The following is an 18436-nucleotide window of genomic DNA, read 5'->3' on the forward strand; positions in this document are numbered from 1 at the left end:
CTTTTTTGGTATTTCCAAACTGGTATTTAGTGATCAATTTCATCTTAAGTTTTATTATAATAGACAAATCCAGTGACTGGTAAAGTCCTTGTAATGTAACCATTACTTAGAGTGACAGTGTCCCATCACAATAGACACGCCCATAAAGTGTTAATCCTGTGCTGAGGTGTCCCAGTGGCGAGGGAATTGCAAAGGCATATAATGCAGTGGACCAAGTGGTCTGGAGTGTTAGCATCGTGGAGCTGGCCTGCTGTTCTACCACACCTTAGCAGAGTGATGTTGGAGGAGTTACGTTCCGTAACTACTGGCAACCTCCAGTGTTTTTAGCTATAAAAAGGAGATAACTCATTGTACCATGGTGTGTATTGGGAGGATCAGGATAATAATGTGTAGATGAATCGCTAGCACAGCAATGTTTGGTACCTGAGACTGTTCAGATGTTGTGTCTGCTAGTCTTTCTTATACAGGAGAAGTTGAGGCAGAGGCACATGATTTGGGGATGTTACACACGGCCTCCTGCAAGACTCTGACTTTAGTGGTGCACTCTGGGCTATGTCAGTCATGGCAACAGTGGCTATGGGTAGCTATCCTGTTACCTTGCAGTTGCCTCTCTGATCTGACCCACTTGATACACTGAGGTCTTTTTTGAGACTCTACATTAGTCTTTCCATTGAGACATCTACCTCCAAACTCAATAGGGCTAGCTGGTTTAGAAGTGTTTTGATTAGCATGAAATTCCTCCCCCTCTGCTTCCACTTTCACCACCATGTTTTGGAATGCTGGAGCCCACACCCATGACATTGTGCATACTAGGTAATCCTCAGCCTAAAAGTATTTAAGGGATGACTGTTGAAGCCCGAGACGTTTATTTTGCATTGTGGGGCTTCTGTAACCTCGGTGTGATTAAACACATTGTCCTTTGAACTAGGAAACCTGGAGTTCTCACGGAGAGTCTCTAGTAACAGGTGAGTTTCACATCAGACCTCTGCCCAGAGTGACCATTCTCATTAAAAGGTTTCTGGGTGGATCATATCATTTCTGCTTAGCCCCCCCCCCCCCTGAGTACAGTATCATTTCTGCTGCTGTGAGAGGATACCAAAGATACTTATAGCATCTCGATGGGAAAAAGCACGAACATGTGGGTAGGACAGGTAGTGAACTCAATGAGCCCGGAATGCCCTCTGCATTCTGTGGTGAATTTTATTGCTAGCATGATCCTTGCTAGGGGCAGGAAGTTGGTTGAAGAGATCTGTCTATACTTAGGAGCAGCAGTGTATGCAGCACGTTGGAAGGTCAATGTAAGGAGTGTTGCCTTTGGCTCTGGATTGCGGTGGTTCTGGTTGTTTGTTTGTTTATAAAAACAATATTCATAGCCAGGGATATTTCTATAGAGTGGTTCCTTCTAAAAGCCAAATAAACTCTGGGACTCTGTGATTGTCTTAAAGGAGAAGGGCAAGGCTGGTCTTTTTCCTCTTCTTCCCCTTCCAGTGGCGTTGACCATATTTATATTGTACAGTTTATTCTCAGCCAAGGATGGACAAGATAGAGGTTAGACATAAGGCCTTCCATGGTGCTGAGTAGGCTGTATGTACATCTCCTATTTTTGCCACGCCTGGTTGACTTTCTTGGGAGAAAGTCCTGGCTGTATTTCTGTAACCAACGTGGTGGGGGTCGGGGGGAGAATTGTGGCGCTGGCACGTCTGCAGCCACGAGGATATTTATAGTTTGCTGTGAGTGGCTGGGAGTCCACCCTGGTCTGCATATGCCTCTGTCTGACTGTTCTGGATGTTCTTGATCTGGACCCTGCCCTTGTCTGCCAGTCAGTGGTTAATGATAAAGTGGACGGCTGCAGGATCCAGTGAGTGACGGCCCTTGGCAGCTCATGGCATGCAGGTGCGTGTGCTGTGACTGGCTGGAGTGGCCAGCAAAGTGGAGCTGTCCTCTCTCCTGCTCTGCTCATGGCTTCCAGGGGTTCCTAGCTGGTCTTATTGACATGGACTGTGTGATCTGCGATTTATTTATTTATTGAGACAGGGTTTTATTTTGTAGCCTATGCTGGCTTTAATCTTATGATGTCTCTTCTGCCTTAGCCGTTTAAGTACTGGGATTGCAGACCCAAGCCTACACACTAGGTTCCAGTCGATTTTCTTTATGCCACTTATTCCATTCGAAGATGTATAACACCAAAGGAAAATGCAGATCCCAAGCCTCCCCAGCTCATCTCTCCATGAATTCAGGTCAGACATCTAGACTTGCTTTACAGAAGGGTCTGAATTAGGCTGAACGTCCCATTGCCAGCTTACAGCAGACAAAAGAGCTTCAAGGAAGTGTTTGATTTTTGTCCTGGTTTTCATGAGAAGGTAGAAGGTGTGTATTTGGATGCTGTCAGAGGAGAGATGGTGTACATTGCTTAGTTTGCATTTTTGTAAGGCCTCAAAAGCTCAGGGAGCGTGACCCTGAGTGGCTGTTTCAGATCTGGGATGATCAATGCTCAACAAGTAGTCTCCCAGGAACCTGTCCCTACCCCCACTCCCTGTCCTGGTGCTCACATTCTTCCACTGTCAGACTCAGTCTCAGACAGGATTTCCCTCTATGTTGGCAGGGGTACCGTGGCATAGTCTTCCACATTCAAGCATCCTGAGGAAACCAAACTTTTCCTTTTCTAGTTGCCCCGGTAAAGCGACTCACCATGGGTGGACCAGTCTAGGACACATCCCACCCCAAATCCAGTTCAGGGTGCATGCTGGTTGATGTAGTCTTTCAGCATGGACTCAGAAAAGGAGCTCTTGGTATCCCAGGTTGGCGTCGTTACTGGAAGGGCTGGGGTGGGGGTTGGACAACGGCGGTGGATGCTTCTATAAAGCACCCGTTGGGACCCTTCTTTATCACAAACGAGCACTAGTTTTGGGTCTCTTCCATTTTGTTGCCTTCTGAGAAGTAGTAACATCTTCTGGGTAAGTCTAATTTTCCCCAGAAGCAGAGAGCTGAAGGAGGTGCTGCTGGTCTGGGCTGACACAAGATGTCAAGGTATCAAAAGATGCTGTGCTCTGTGCTCTGTGCTGTGAGATAGCTTGGGGAGCGCTCACACTTTACCAGTACATCGTAGATTGGTGTGAGAGGGCTGTTCCCCACAGGTTGTGTTTGTCTCTGAAAAACATATGTTCCAATTCTATGTGGCCATTCAGATTCATTTCTGGTGACTGCCTTGTCACCTTGGGGCTGGGGATCGTGGAGGACAGGCTGTGTTTTGGCAGCACTTCAAGCCTGGAGCAGCCTCCTGCAGCCAGCACCATAAGCTGTATAATTTGTCTACGGAGGCCTATGCATTATAGAGATGAAAATTCCTTCCCTGACAGCATTCATTGCTTAGCATGCAGCAATTTGGCTGTCAGAAACAGCTGGCCCTGCAGGGTGGGACAATAGAAAGTGGAGAGCAGAGAGAGGCCAGCCCTTACTCAAGTCTCCCACTGCGAGAGGATCACGTTACCTTATGGAGACTGTCATTAGGCCCAGCTTCCTGGGAGCACCAGCCTGTAGCTCAGACCCTCGGTGACTTTCCCTTCCCCTTTTCTCCTGAATGGAAACAATAATAGGAAAAGGAAGAGTGAATGGTTAACTTTTGCTTAGACTCCGATGTTCAGTTCGGGTGTAAATGAGCATTTCTGGGCAAGCAAACACTTCTAACCTTACGTAACTGGTCGTAGAGCAGTAGAGACACTGTAGAGTGGGCAGGAGGGACGGCTTGGCACCTGTGTATTGGACTTCTTACATTTTTATGTTCTGTTTACTTAAGATCAGCGTTGGAGGGACCTACTTTTAGGTCTCCGTAAGCCCTGTTTGAGCTTGCAGTACAGACAGAGCAGGGCATGCATGTTTTTCTGACAGCAAGACTAAGGGAAGGGACCAAGGGCTGAGTGGCTGCAAGCTCCTCCACCAGTGTGAACTGGAGTGTGGCTGGCTTTGTGGGCTCTCCCGTACAAAGCGTGATCTAAGGAGAAGGGCACTTTAGCTGAGAAGGAGACAGCGGTCCATGGCAAAAGGATGTATTATGTGGGTTTAATGACACGAGGTTTTCCTGTTAGTTCCTACATTACTGATGGACTCACTGTGATGTCTTATAGACGGTCCTTGTATTTACCCTTTCTGAGGGAAAAAAAAAAAAACAAAACCAACACTTTAAAAAAGAATCTTCTAAACATTTTTTTTTAAATTGGACTTCTTAGCAAAGATATTTCCAATATATCACATTCTCACCATTTCTTTCTTCTGTTTTTTAATTTCCTTTTGCTTGTTTTTTAAAGAAATGCTGCAACACGTCAAAATGGCAATAGCCTTGTTACAGTTCAAAGTGATACTGGCTTGTCCCAGTGAACTTTTGAGACCACTAGCAGCGGTTCAGACAAGAGGTCCAGGGTGGCTCAAGAGAAGTTTGCCTGTTGGGAATTTATTGGTTGTTCAGTGGAGTCTCGAGCTGTGCTTTTTCACCTATCCCTCTATATCTGTTTCCTTCCTACATGATAGAGCAGGAGTTTCCCAGATGTTGTTTGGATTAAAGAGCGTGTGTCTGGGGGAGGGAGAAAAAGCTTTCTTAATGATAATAACAGAGTCAGACTGGCTGGTTCTGTACTGACAGGAAAAAGGGGAGATAAAAACTCCATTAATGGTGTGTGCACTGCCTAAGTAGCCAATAAAACAAGGCTGTCCTCACTGGAAGCCAGGCCCAGATTGGCAGCGCTTGGTGCCAACTGCGGGAGACGACAGCTGCAAAGAGGGAGGAAGTATTCCCAGCCAGCAGCCGCTATCACTGATTGGCTGGGGGGCGGTTCTTTTGTTCCTTTCCCCTCCCACCTCCTGCTCCTCTTCCTCCTCCTTCCTTTACTCTTTATCCTCTCCAGTCCTTTCCCCTCTGTTCTCCCTCCTCCTCTTGCACAATTTCCACGATGAGCCCCTCTTAATGTTCACTGTTCCAGAAATCGAACCACATCTGATTAAAACTTAATGGTTACCCATAGAATGAAGCTGGTTGGCAGTTTTAAAACTATTTGTCTGGGTTCAGATTTGTAACCACAGAAATGGATATAAATGCTATTTAAAAAAAATCACACTCTTTAAAAGTTTGATAGAAGAGTCACACAACACATTACATTGTGTCCCCTTCCTGGTATTGTTGAACCTCCCTGTTCAAAGCACACAGTACAAAAAATATCTCACTGATGGTTTATAGGTAAAGGTGCTGACCCCCAAGCCACATTACTTGAGATGGATTCTGGGCATTTACCAGAGAACCAGACCACAAAGGTTGTCCTCTGGCCTCTGTAGGTGTGTTGTGGTATCACACAGGCCTGGGTACATGTGATGTGTGCGTGCATACACCCACAGACACACAGACACACACACACACACACACACACACACACACTGACACAGACACAGACACACACACACACGTGCACAATAATTAAAAACAAAAAAACCCAAAACCAACCACCCTATTGCGTCATTCTAGAAGATAATAGAATGATGTCAAACGTTGGTCTTATTGGCATTCATTCTGTATTCCTTAGCCTTGGCTCACATGAAGCCTCCCTTAGGCATCTTCCACACTGGGCTCTGTGTTGAGGGGACAGGCAGTCCTATCTCTTCAAAAGAGGTGACTAAATACCTACCTGTTGCCTATAGGTTTCCAGTCTAGGATAATTTGCCCCTTTTCTGTTTTGAAAATACTGGGAAGTTGGTGCCCTTAGCTTCATTTTGTAGGTGAAAGAAACATGAACAAACCCCCCAGCCACAGAGTCTCCTCTTCGTGGTCATGGCGGAATCTGAAAGGAAAGCATTGTACCCACAGTTGGATATTTTTGACACCCAGTTGCAGTGGACACCAGTGAAGGGTGGATGTCCCCCTGCATACTGCCTGAGGATGGGGACCTAGGACCCAAGAGTTTAAGCCTTTCTGTTGCAAGAGGATAGCAGTTGAGAAGAACAGGGCGCATACCTAAGCACTCTGGGGGAGATAATTCTGTTCTGGTAAATATTCTTATGACCCGTGTGCACGTGTGTGCATGTGTACACATCACGACACACCTGTGGAGGGCAGCAGGCAATTTGTAAGAGTTGGTTCTCTCCTTCCGCCATGTGGTGTCCAGGGATTGAACTCTGATTCTCACGCTGGGTGCTAAGTCCTCTTTACCAGATGAACCCTTTGGCTAGCGCTGGGGGAGGTGGATCTGGAGGGGAATACTTGGTGATATTAGTAATGGATACTTAGTCATGAGGCTGATTTGTTTATGCCCAGGAAATATCAGGCAGGAGGAGACTGAGATTAGATACAGAGGGAGAGACAATTGAGGAATACTTTGAGAGGCAGCCTGTCTTTCTTTGGTGGGAACTGCTTTCTGACTACGAGCTATCCCAAGGTTTCTGGCTGTAAACCCCTCTTCCAAAGGCCACTCACAGGCTCCACCATGAGGGCTAGCACTGCCAAGCATGGCTTTGTTTATCTTTTGACTACAGATGGCAAAGTAAGATCTGTGAACAAACTGCTCTTTTAGACAGGGCCTTTATGTTAGGCATCTTTGGAAAAGTGTGGAACTTTTTCCTCCTGTAGTTTTTATTTCGATGGCAAACCAAAGGGGCTGCTCTGAGGAAATGTAACCCGCTGGCAATTAATATTAGATAGGGAATGGCCTTTGACACACCACGGTAGCTCTTCAGTACAGATTGTCTAAATGTCAGGACATGACTGTCAGTTTTGTATTTTTTCAAGAGCTTGGGTGAGTTCCAGATGTGATAGTCTGTCTTTCTATACTTTATAGACACTTAAATGGGTTCAAAGTATTGCTGGTAGATGTGTGTGTGTGTGTCCATATTGATGAAGAATAGTAATGTGTGTTGAAGACCTGGCTGGCTGGCTGGCTGGCTGGCTGGCTGGGTTGCTGGCTGGCTGGCTGGCTGGTGGGGCTCTGGTTTCAGTCTTCTGTTTGCTGGCTGATGCCAGGAACCTGAATAGGGCTGGGGGATGTGAATAGGAACGCACACGCAGGGGTTATTAATCTGAAGGGTTGCCTTTATTCTGCTGGTAAACACTCCTGGTCGAGGGATCATTGCTCTTGCCATTGTTTTTAGCCCGGCTGTGGGCAGAGCTGGGTTGCAGTCCATTGTGAGACTTGCCAGGTGATTTATTATTCATAGTGGAAGTGAAGATGATCCAGTAGGGCTGAGTCAGCACCTACCTCTCCATGCCTTCTGCCGTGGCTCTCAGACTGGGAGAAGTCAGCAGAGACAGGTTGGAGGGGCTGCCAGGGTTTTTTTTTTTTTTTTTTTTTTTTTTTTTTTTTTTTTTTTCCAAGTTGGTAAAAGTGAAATCTATTAAGGAAAGGAAGGAAATGAGTGTTATAAAGGTCAGGGTTATGGTCACGGGAGTGTCGGTAATGGTGATAACTCACCTTGAAATGGCGTTTCTTCCTACCAGGCTCTGTTCTGAGGGCTTTATATGTATTAGCTCACGTAATTCCTATAATAGCTGTGCCAGGCAAGCATGAGTTTTAATCTAATTTTACAGATGAAGGAAATGAAGACTATGTAGTCAGTGCCTATGCCTTCTAGGCAGCAAATGCAGGGCTGGGATTCTAACTCAGGCTGTCTGGCTCACGCTGGGTTTAACTGGTATCAGGGAGCAGAAGGGATTATGACTGAGGAGTGTGCAGCGCGCTGGCCATTTCCTTGGGAAAGGAAACAAAACATGAGGATCTTAGTGTGTGCTCACATGGTGGGAACTGAAAGGCAGCTCCAGGGAGCCCCATTTATCCTGCATAGGCAGGCACGGAACCTATGAGGTCCCTCGCTCTTGCTGCTTCCAGGCCTCCCTCCTAATATCACCACACTGGTGGTTAGATTTTAGCATGTAAGATTTCTGGAGTTCACAAACATTCAGACCACACCATTGACTGAAAAAAAAACCAAACACTCATAATTCAATGTGAGTATGTGTATGTATGTATGTATGTATGTATGTATATCCATGTATGTGTATTATATGTGTGTGTATGTATGTGTGTATATGTGATATATGTGTGTATATGTATATATGTGTGTGGACAATTATGTCTGTATCCATGAATTCATGGTGTGTATGAGGAATGGTAGTGCAGTGACTGGGTGTATGAGATCCTAGGTTCCTTTACCAGTGAACCCCAGAGGTGGGAAGCATTCATATTCTTCTAGAGAACTTCCTTGGGTATTTCCAGTGCAGGCCGGACCTTACTTCTGTGGAGTACTTGCACTTATTTACCTCGTTCGTTAGACAGGGAGACAAACACAGAGAGATATGCCTTAAAGATTGGATTTGTCTTTGCAAGGGTGTCAGGAGTTGACTTTAATTTAGAATTTGGTGTGTGTTGACTTTAAGTCAGAAGTAGAATATGGGTATATTTTATTTGTGTGTATGTGATTGTAAAGTCCATCCAAAATTATATTTAAAATAAAAACGTTTCCAGACACAACTGTGGCCATACTCTTTATGTACCCAGAGAGCATAACAATGGGAGGAAACTTCATAGTGTGTTAAACCCGCTTAGGGCTGGTGATAAGTTCTAAGAGGCTCAGTAGAACCAGTGGTGTGTCTTGTCTTAAAATAAGCCTGGCTGCAGGTCACTGTATGCACAAGAAACACAAGTGCTCCAGGTTAAACTCCAGGGACGACTGTGGGCCCTTGATGCCTTCAAAGTTAAACTGAGAAGCTAGCTTTTTTCTTTTCCTGCCAATGTTAGAAGAAAATGAACCATTCTAAAACCCCAGAGATTAACACTCCCCTTTGGGACCTAAAGAGTAGAAAGGCAAAGTCAGAGAGATCAAAATGCTCATGCAACGGACTAGGGCTTAGTCTTCTGAATCAGACAGCGAGTTTTTCTAAGAATTGTTGACAATAGTGAGTGATGAACACAGGGACGGCTAAGGTTATTTCCTTTCTGTATCCATTGTAGTTTCATGCCCTGTCTTTAAAGAGTTAAATTATATATGTATGTATGTATGTAGGCTGGGTATGTGCTTGGGTATATGTTTGTGAGTGGGGTGCCCACAGAGGCCACAGATGAGTTTAATTACTGGCAGTTGTAAGCTGCACAGCATGGGTGCTGGGAACCAACTCAGATCCTCTGTCTGAGCTGTACAAGTTCCGAACCACTGAGCATGTCTCCAGCCCTTCACATCCCATCTCAAGGGAAGCAGTTCTGAAATTATGAGCTGTATTTTGCCCTGCCTCTGCCATATTCCCATATAGCCACTGGGAAGGACCAGCAGGCTCCATGTCCAATGACCCTGCTGTTTTGGATAATCCTTGCCTGAGTCCTTCTCTTCTGCCTACTAAACTCAGATAGACACTGGGCACCCGGGACTGGAGGGCAGGGGAAGCCAACTTGTGCAGATGGTGCTGGTTAGATGTTAGATTCTTTTTGTTGGAACTTCATGGAGAGCATTAGCACCTGGGGAAACATTGGGATAACAGGTTATTTCTAGTTTTTCTTGAATTAAAATATTGCATTTTGTCTGGTCTTGTGGATTAAACCTAGGCCCTTGCATGTATTGGGCAAGTGCTCTCTGTCACTGAATTTAAACCCCACCCCTTGCGTTTCTTCTTAGACTCAGGTATAGCATAAAGTTCACACACACACACACACACACACACACACACACACACACATTTGTGTCTTAGGGTTGCTATTTCTATGATGAAACCCCATGATCAAAAGCAACTTAGGGAGTTAAGGAGTTTTTTTTTGGCTTATGTATCTTGAATCACAGTCCATTGAGGGAAGAAGCCAAGGCAGGAGCTCCAACTGGACAGAAACCTAGAGGCACATGCCGATGCAGAGACCACGGAAGAGTGCTGTTTACCGGCTTGTTTCCCATGGCTTGCTCAGCCTGATTTCTTAGAGAACCCAACACAACCAGCCCAGGGATGGCTACACCCACAATGGGCTGGACACTTCAATATCAATCACTAATTAGAAAAATGCCCTACAGGCTTGCCTTCAGCCAGATCTCATGCAGGCATTTCCCCCCTTAGGTTCTTTGCTCTCAGATAACTTGAGCTTGTGCCAAGTTGACTTAAAAGTAACCAGTTTATACAAACGCATGTAAGTATTTTGTTTTTTTAAATCATTGGACAAAGAGAGACCATTTTTATTAAAAACAATACGAGAACCTTTGTGAAGTTGGTTGTGGTGATGCATACCTGTATAATCTCAGTACTTGGGAGGCTGTAACAGGAGGATTGCATGTCTGAGGCCAGCCATGGTCATGCTGCAAGTTCAAGGACAACTCAGGATACATAATGAAACACTCAAGTGACTGAGCAGTCACTCAAACCAAATCACTCTGTGAATGAGGTTCTGAACTGGAGGGTATAACCCTTGCCTGGCATGCATAAGGCTCTGGGTGAATTCCTAATTTACATTAGTCATTCTGCCACCTTTGGGAATTGGGTTATTGATGGTAAATATAGATCGTTCCTATCAATTGTCAGGTAAGATGCGTCTTCAGAGACTTGACGTTGCAAATGGCCAGAAAGCCAGAGCTTCAGCTCGTGCTGATGTAAATTAAGCACAGGTGTGGAAGGTGGAAGCTTGTGATGAAGAGTGTGAATGTCACCAATAGCAGGCATGTTTCATTTTTTAAGATGAATCTATCAAAATGAGGCAGGGTGCAAAACTACCCTAATTAATAATAACCCCAAATCAAGAATCTGTCATAGTGTTAGTGGACTGAATGCTTAATGGCATGAAATTAAAGTGTGGAAAAAACATCTGTGCTTTGTGGTTACTGATATAAAATTGCTTGTGATATGGAAGCTGGGTATTCAAGTAGCAAAGATAATGTAGTCTTGGTAATAGCATGTATTATGGAAATAGGCCTATCTCTAGCCTTTCGCCCAAATTACTTCCTCTTTGAAGTGTCATTGGAACTTTACAGCACCTCCTGAGGGGTTTCTCCCAACTCTGGTAGATGAGCTACAGGCCCCCCCTCATCCCTTTTTTTAGTTGTCTTCCAGTGCCTCATGAGTCCTTTCTTAGATGCTGTCCCATGTTAATTATATCAGACTGTAGCCCTCCCCTGATGTATAGATACACACAGCATGGAATACACCATTGGGGGGTGGGGGGTGGGGGGTGGGGGGGGGACTGTAATGATAATGCCATTGTTAGGTTATGTGTTCATCAGCTTTCCTTTTCTGTGACAAAATACCAGAGGTGATCAGCTCTTAAAGAGGAAAAGTTCATTTTGGTGGTGGCGCCTGCCTTTAATCCCAGCACTTGGGAGGCAGAGGAAGGCGGATTTCTGAGTTCGAGGCCAGCCTGGTCTACGAAGTGAGTTCCAGGACAGCCAGGGCTATACAGAGAAACCCTGTCTCAAAAAAAAAAAAAAAAAAAAAAAAAAAAAAAAAACCAAACAAACAAAACAAAACAAAAAAACCCCACAAAATCAACCAACCAACCAACCAACCAACCAAGCAAACAAACAAAAAAAGGGAAAGGTTCATTTTGGCTCACAGTTTTATTCTGTGCTTGTTTAGACTTAAAGTAGCATGGTAGGTTTTGATGGGAGCATAGTGAACGGAAGAGGTGTGTTCACTGCTGGTGTTGGAGTGAGGGTAGGGGATAATAAGTACAGGTGGCAATGTCCCCTGCAAGGATATGTACCCCAGTAACCTGATTGTCTTCCACTTGGCCTCCCTGCTAAAGATTCCACCAACCCCTAATAGGGCGACAGACCAGTAGCCATGTCTTAAATACATGGGGCGTTGTTATTTACAACCCATAGTGTCCAAGAAGGAGGAACGCAGCTCTTCTCACTGCAGACCCTTTACTTCCAGTGTGGTAAGCACACTGGAAGGAGGCCAATGAGAGACGGCTCGGGGGCAGGAGTTGTATGGGGGCAAGGCTCCAAATGACCATCTCAAGAATAATTTTCTGGGAAAGAAAATGAGCAGTTTTCTTGTAAGATGAAGCATCTCCTTTCTTAATTTTACTGACAGCATCTTAGTTTCCAGGAACATCACATCATTAGCGTGATGTCTGAGGGTTGCTCCCAGACCTGCCCTCTTCTGTGATTTAGAAAGATTAGGTCCGACTAGAATAGACAGTAGCTCTTTGTTCTCCAGGGTGAGTGGAAGCCATGGGTGAGTGTCTATGTTTAGTGTTCATTCCTTTTTGTATAAAGTAAGAACTCTTTGTAGCTCATTTTTAGTAAGTTAGCAGTGAAATGTATGTATGTATGCATGTATGTATGTATGTATGTGTGTGTGCATGTATGTCTGTATTGCTTTGTTAAAAGTGAAGACAACATTAAAAGAGGATTCCAGAAGACCTACTCCCTTTTTGCCATTAGCCTAACTCTTTCTCATCGTTTATATTTTTAGAGGTTTTCTCATGCTTTGAATCTGTCATCAGGATATACCAGTTGATTCATCGACATCTGTTAGGGAGCCATCGCCATTTAGAAGATGGTTCCTGATGTTTCACAGGTGAAAATACTACTTGTCTTTGACAGTCCTCAAATGTGCGAGGGAGATGGAGATGCAATTGAAAAGGTATAGAGCGATCGGAGTGCCATCCATGGTAGTGGAGTGTGAGAGTGTCTGGTGAGAGGGCATGGATCTTAGAGAGCTGTGGACTTGCGCTTCAGCAGGTGAAGCTGGAGCTGGTCTGAATCAGAGGACTTCGCCAGATTTCCAGGAAAAGTCATTCCAGGCAGCCAGTCACACAGGTGGTTGAGATATTAACAGTGCCTAGCTTTGGGGTGCTGCGTGTGTTCTTATGCTTGCGCGGGGCTGAGTCTGGCAGGCATCCAGTTTTTCTGCATCTCTTTGGATCTTGTTGTTCACTTATCCCTCAATTGGTAAGCAAATTAAATTCCAAGCAAATCTTTGAGTTAAGAACAGCTACTTTACATGAAAAATGTTTTTACTTTTTTTTTTTTTATGAGTGGGTTGTTGCCATCCACAGTACAGGAGAAAGATTGGAAAACCATCTTTAATTAAAGAGTATCCCTTTTTAGTGTAATTCTTAAAGAGTCCTGCTAGCAATAGTAAAGGAAATATCTAAGTGGAGCAGCTTTGAGCTAGTGGGGAGTTTCCTGACTCGGGATACTGCAGCTCATAGTAAGAGGCAGTAGGTATCAGAGAGGGCAAATGATTTCCTAGAGTCACATGGCACAGGCTCAGAGGGATGTTAGGTTACTGGTTCAGTGCTTGTCCCACTAGATCTGCTAAACCATGTGTAATCCCACAGAGATGGAGAAAGCGCCTATGGAGTACATACCTATGCAGTCAGTGGTTGGTGCAGAGTTGATACTTGATTTTTTTTCAACCCCCCCCCCCCCCATCATCATCGACCGATTCATGATTTTTATTTTGTGTAAACTCACTGAACAGAGAGGGCTGAGAAGTGCTTGTTGATAAGTTTTGTAGAGGATATGACCCAATTATAAAAACCTAAGATCAGAAAGTGAGCTCGCACAGCTATAATCCTAACATTTGGGAGGCTAGAGCAGCCAAGGACTGGGGCCAGATATAGTAGGACCCTGTCTTTAAACAACAGCAAACCAAACAAAATGGTATAAAGAGCTTATGTTTTTCCTTATTTTATTTATTTTTGAGAGAATGTTTTCATTTTATAGCCCAACCCGGCCTAGAACCGGGAGTAAGCTTTCTGCTTCAGCAACCTAAGCTTTGGGATCATGGGTTTATGGCAGCACCCGTCGCTTTGAGGCTGTGTCTCTCACCAAGAGGCTTGCAGGGTAGTTGTTTAGATGGTTCATTACAGGGCTGGCAACTACTGACAAGGTCTACCGCGTGTCTGACACAGTTACAAGGAGGTGTACATGCAAAAGCAAGGTTGCATAAATCATCGTTCATATTTTATTTTTAACTTTATTGGACTTCCGCCCTCCCCCTCTTACTCTCGTGTTCTTGGCATAGGGTCAGTTGCCTTCGTAGCCGTGGGAATGTCTATATGTCTTTACGCCCGTGGGCAGATAAATAATTCCAACGGAAACAAATAGGATAGAACGTTGCGCTGTTCTCCAGTCATTGTTGTTGAAGCTTAGTGAGAGAAGCGACCTGATGGATGTGTAGGTTAGTAACAGACATACATATAGCAAGAAGGTTTAGGATCTCTTGTTTTTTTTTTATGTTTTGCTTTGCGTCTGTAGCTCAGGGTAGGACACGCCACAGTGGCTCTAAGTATGAGTTTGCCATTGTGAGTTCATTTGTTTTTTCTGTAATTTAGACTCCGTCTAAACCCTATAGATTTCCATCTAGTGTGATGTTAGACCAGGCGTTTGGCGATAGGAGAAAGATGTTGGATGCGTAGTCCCTGCCTTCAGGAGTGTCTTCCTTAGCACCCCAGAATAAAGCTGAGTAGATCCAAAAGGCACCCCATTAGAAAACCAGAAAATCTGGTCCTGGCCCAGTGGGTGGCATCCCTGCGAACTCTTTGTGAAGGTGCTTTGAGATCAGGAGCTGATGAAAGCCTGAATGTTGTTCTGTGTGAAGGTAATCATCCAGGATTACTGTGTTCCGGTGAGTCAACAGTTAAAACACAGGCACCTTATGGTGGGGGAGGGGAGAGCTGGGGTGGGATGCAGCCCTGAAAGCAAGCCAAACCCAATGGTCTGAAAAGGAGTCTGGTTCCATTCAGGGGTAGTGGGTTGGGAGAAAGCACACGAACGTTCAGACACACATACTAAAAAAGTAGACACCTTTGGGCACAGATAATAGAGACCAGGGCTGGGGAAGAATGGAAGAGTGACCTGTGTGGGCTGCCTGTGAGAGGTGTCTCACTAGACTCTATTCCTCTCGGAAGTCATACCTCTTTCAATTTCGAGGAGGTAAGTTTGGGGTGGGGGTGGGCTTCCATTTTAGTCTCTAACCTTTGTTATTAAGATTATGCACTTAACTTAATTCTATTGTATGTGCATGAGTGTTTTGCTTGTCTTCTGTATACTGTGTGTATGTCTGGTGCCTATGGAGGCCAGAAGTGGATGTTGGATTCCCTGGAGTTATGGGTAGTTGTGAGCTACCCTCTAGGTTCTGGGAACTGAACCAGGGTCCTTTGGAAGAGCAGACAGAGCTCTTAACCACTGAGCCATCCCTCCAGCTCTGGTCTGTATCCTTCTTCTTTAGAGTCTTAAGAAGTCTTTTGAGCTTCTTCTGGTTCTTATTGGACTCTCAGTCTTTCCTGTCCCCCTTTTCAGTTTTGTGTGGAACCATTTACAATACCTTCTTTGAATACAGCAACCGCAGATCAAAGTGGTCAGGGCCCAGCCTTTTCATAATCCAACTGCCGTGGCTCTCATTATTACCTGTTTTCACTCCTGAAGTGTTGAGTTTATAATAAACTGATAGTAATAAACCACTGAGCACCATAGCCTTCAAATGTGGCCACTCTGCAGGGAAGTCACGATGCCGGCTTTGCCTGCATGAACTGTTGGGTCAGACCACGTGACAGACGGTTGGCAGGGCTGGGCTTCAGCCCAGGGCTCTGGAGCTCTACTATGGCCTGTTGCCTTTGTTCTCTCAAGTTTCATCCTTGAATCTCCTTATGTTTCTGGCACAAGTAAATGGGTCTCTGGTTGGACAAATGAAAAGGATTTTGATGGACCGCCAAACCACTTCAGTGGAGGTTACAAAATATAAGCAGGTTATCTTCAGAAGTGTAGTCTGGTACTTAATTACACCGAGTAATTAAGTAATCCACCATGAGTCCCCCTCCTCAGCCAAATTATACATTAAATTCTAGAGGAGAGTCTCTCTGATAGTTGGGCCTTAAGTCAAGTTCCTGGGAGTGTACAGCCATCCTTATATCTTTGGCTGGTCTGTAGGCTGGGGGCAGACTTAATGTGTTTTAACTTAAAACACCCAGGAGATTCTAATTTATTTTTCACATTGTGCCATGTTTCTCCAACCCTTTCTTTTCTCCTCTTAGACATCTTATATATTTGTTTCCTACTCGTCCATAGATGTATGCCTGGAGGGATGGTGGCGCTTCTACAGTTGAATTCTTCCCTAAGACTTCTTAGATAGTGTACTGTATCTGCTTTTCTAGAACCTAAGAAAAATCAGTTATCAAGGGAATGGAAAATGCATTATAATTCTTCTATGAGAGTTAAAAGAGCCAACCCAGAGGCATTAGTAGATAAGATGCCAATGTGAAGGAAGACTGAAAGGGTCCTGTGGGTTGAAGGATAGGATAGATTGACATTTTTGGAGTCAGAGCAGGAGAGGCGCGTAGGAAAGACTTGGTCACGATTGCTTGTAGCTGTTGCTATGTTATAAGTGTGTGTTTGTGGCCCCGTCTGCTAGTCTTGGTGAGTCATCCTGCAAATAAAATCAGTTTAGATGCATAGCATACTGTATACAAATCCTAAGTGTGGTGTTCCAAGAAATAACTTTCAGAAGCAAAATACATCTTTAACTTGGCAGCTTCAACACTCAGCTCTGCGTACTACTGTTAATGTAGCTCGTGGATTTGAATGTAGGTTATTGTATAGGTCAACAAACTTTATCTCCGAAGGGCTAGATAGTAAATATTTTACGCCTTGCAAGCCATAAGGACTCTGTCACAACTATCAGCTCTGCCATTTCAGTGTGAGAGCAGCCAAGACACTATATGTAAAATGAACACATGTGTCTGTTCCAGTAAAAGTCTTATTTATAAAAGCAGATTGTAGGCTCCATTTTGTTTGGTATTAGAATACTATTCAGTAATGTTTGCAAGTGTCTATCAGGCTTTAATATTTCTTATAGGCCATAATCTTTTGCAAATATCACCAAGTACGTTGTCTAATTTAACAGTGTCTTCATGGGTCCATGAGAACGAAAAGTTTGGATTTTATTATCATCATCATTGTCATCATCATCATCATCATCACTGAGATTGGTCTATATTGTGGTTCTCAGGCTGGTCTTCAATTCCTGGCTCAAGTTCCCCTTATTTCTCAGTCTTTGGAGTGGCTGAGGTGGTCCAGGTGTGTGCAGCTATATCTGATTTGTTTGGAAATAATTTAAGAGTGATATATATATTTTTTTAATTCTAGGGAAATTTTTAGAAATATCCATATTCCCTCCCCCAAATCCAGAGATTAAAATTTGTTTAGATTTTGAGAATAAGGGAGCATCCGCCTTGCTCCCTTATTCTCTTTGTCTAACAGTGGTAGACAGCTTTTGGTCACTTTCCACCTCCTCCTCAGTCCTTTAGAGCGGCTGGTGTTCAGAGCATGTGGCTTCCATTTTCTTTTTCTCATTGAGCTGTTGGGAATTTTAGGAACTGGTTAATGTTCTTCTGTCTTCTTTACTTCTTTTTGGTGGGGGAGTGGTTCGAACAGGGTTTCTCTGTATAGCTCTGGCTGTCCTGGAACTCACTCTGTAGACCAGGCTGGCCTCAAACTCAGAAATCCATCTGCCTCTGCCTCCCAAGTGCTGGAATTAAAGGCCTGCGCCACCACGCCTGGCTCCTTCTTTACTTCTATCCAGAATTAATTCTCCTAGTAATGGTAGACTAGGCCTGTCTTGCTTACTCCCATAGCCAGAATAGATTATTTCTGAAGGACTCTTGAAGGCTGCACCACTAAGCTATTTAACCAGCCCCATAGTACCGTTGTGTTGGAATAAAAGGGCAGGGTAGTGTCAGGCAAAGGATTAGTGCTTTTATTTGGAGTTGGTGGGTTTTCTAGTTTCCTTACTGTGATACTTTACCTAGGATAGGGACCCTAAGAAAATCATGTCTAAATAGTCAGTTCTATACAAAAAAAATTCAAGAGACAGTTTAAGTTGATGGCAATTAAGGGCCTAAACTTTTGGAGTCAGAAAATATGGTTTCTGGTCTTACCACTTATGAGAGACATGACCATGGTCATTTACTTAGAGTGTCTGAATGTAACTTTCTGATGTATAAGACAGGAATGGCACTCCCATTCCTGTTTGCCGTAGTTGATAAGATTAAGTCGGACAACATAAATAATGTGATTAACTAGTGTCAGAGCTGAGTGTCTAGCCGAGCTAGATTCCTAGCAGCTCGCCAAGGTGAGAGCTATTTATATTTACTGTTTCATGGGGGCGGGGGGAAAGCTGACAAAGGCTAAATGATGTAGGAAGGTCACAGCTTACCTACTTCCAAGTCTATGGTCTTATATGATAGCCTACTTCATTAGGTAATTTGTTTAATAAGTGCTGTCATTTATTTAGGTAATATAGCTAGATGGATAGAATGCACAGATAGGAGATTGTTTCAATAAAGTCAAAACCTCTCAATGTTTGGAAGCCATGATTGCTAGAATCCCAGGATACAGTTCTAACGAAAGAGTTGAGGCTTGTCCTGATTTTGTCCTTCTGTTGCTTGTTTTCCTAATTGTAAGTATTCCCCGCATTAGCGCATTCTCAGGT

At 44.2% G+C, this 18436-nt stretch overlaps 1 protein-coding gene across 5 annotated transcripts in view; it reads left to right on the forward strand.

The window, feature by feature from the left end:
- The window catches only part of Acvr1 (activin A receptor type 1), a 129467-nt gene that overhangs the window by 29427 nt on the left and 81604 nt on the right, over nt 1–18436 (forward strand). The window lies entirely within an intron of this gene.

This window comes from Mus caroli, unplaced genomic scaffold (assembly GCF_978045245.1).
Source record: "Mus caroli unplaced genomic scaffold, Mus_caroli_1 scaffold_2, whole genome shotgun sequence".
Taxonomy (NCBI): domain Eukaryota; kingdom Metazoa; phylum Chordata; class Mammalia; order Rodentia; family Muridae; genus Mus; species Mus caroli.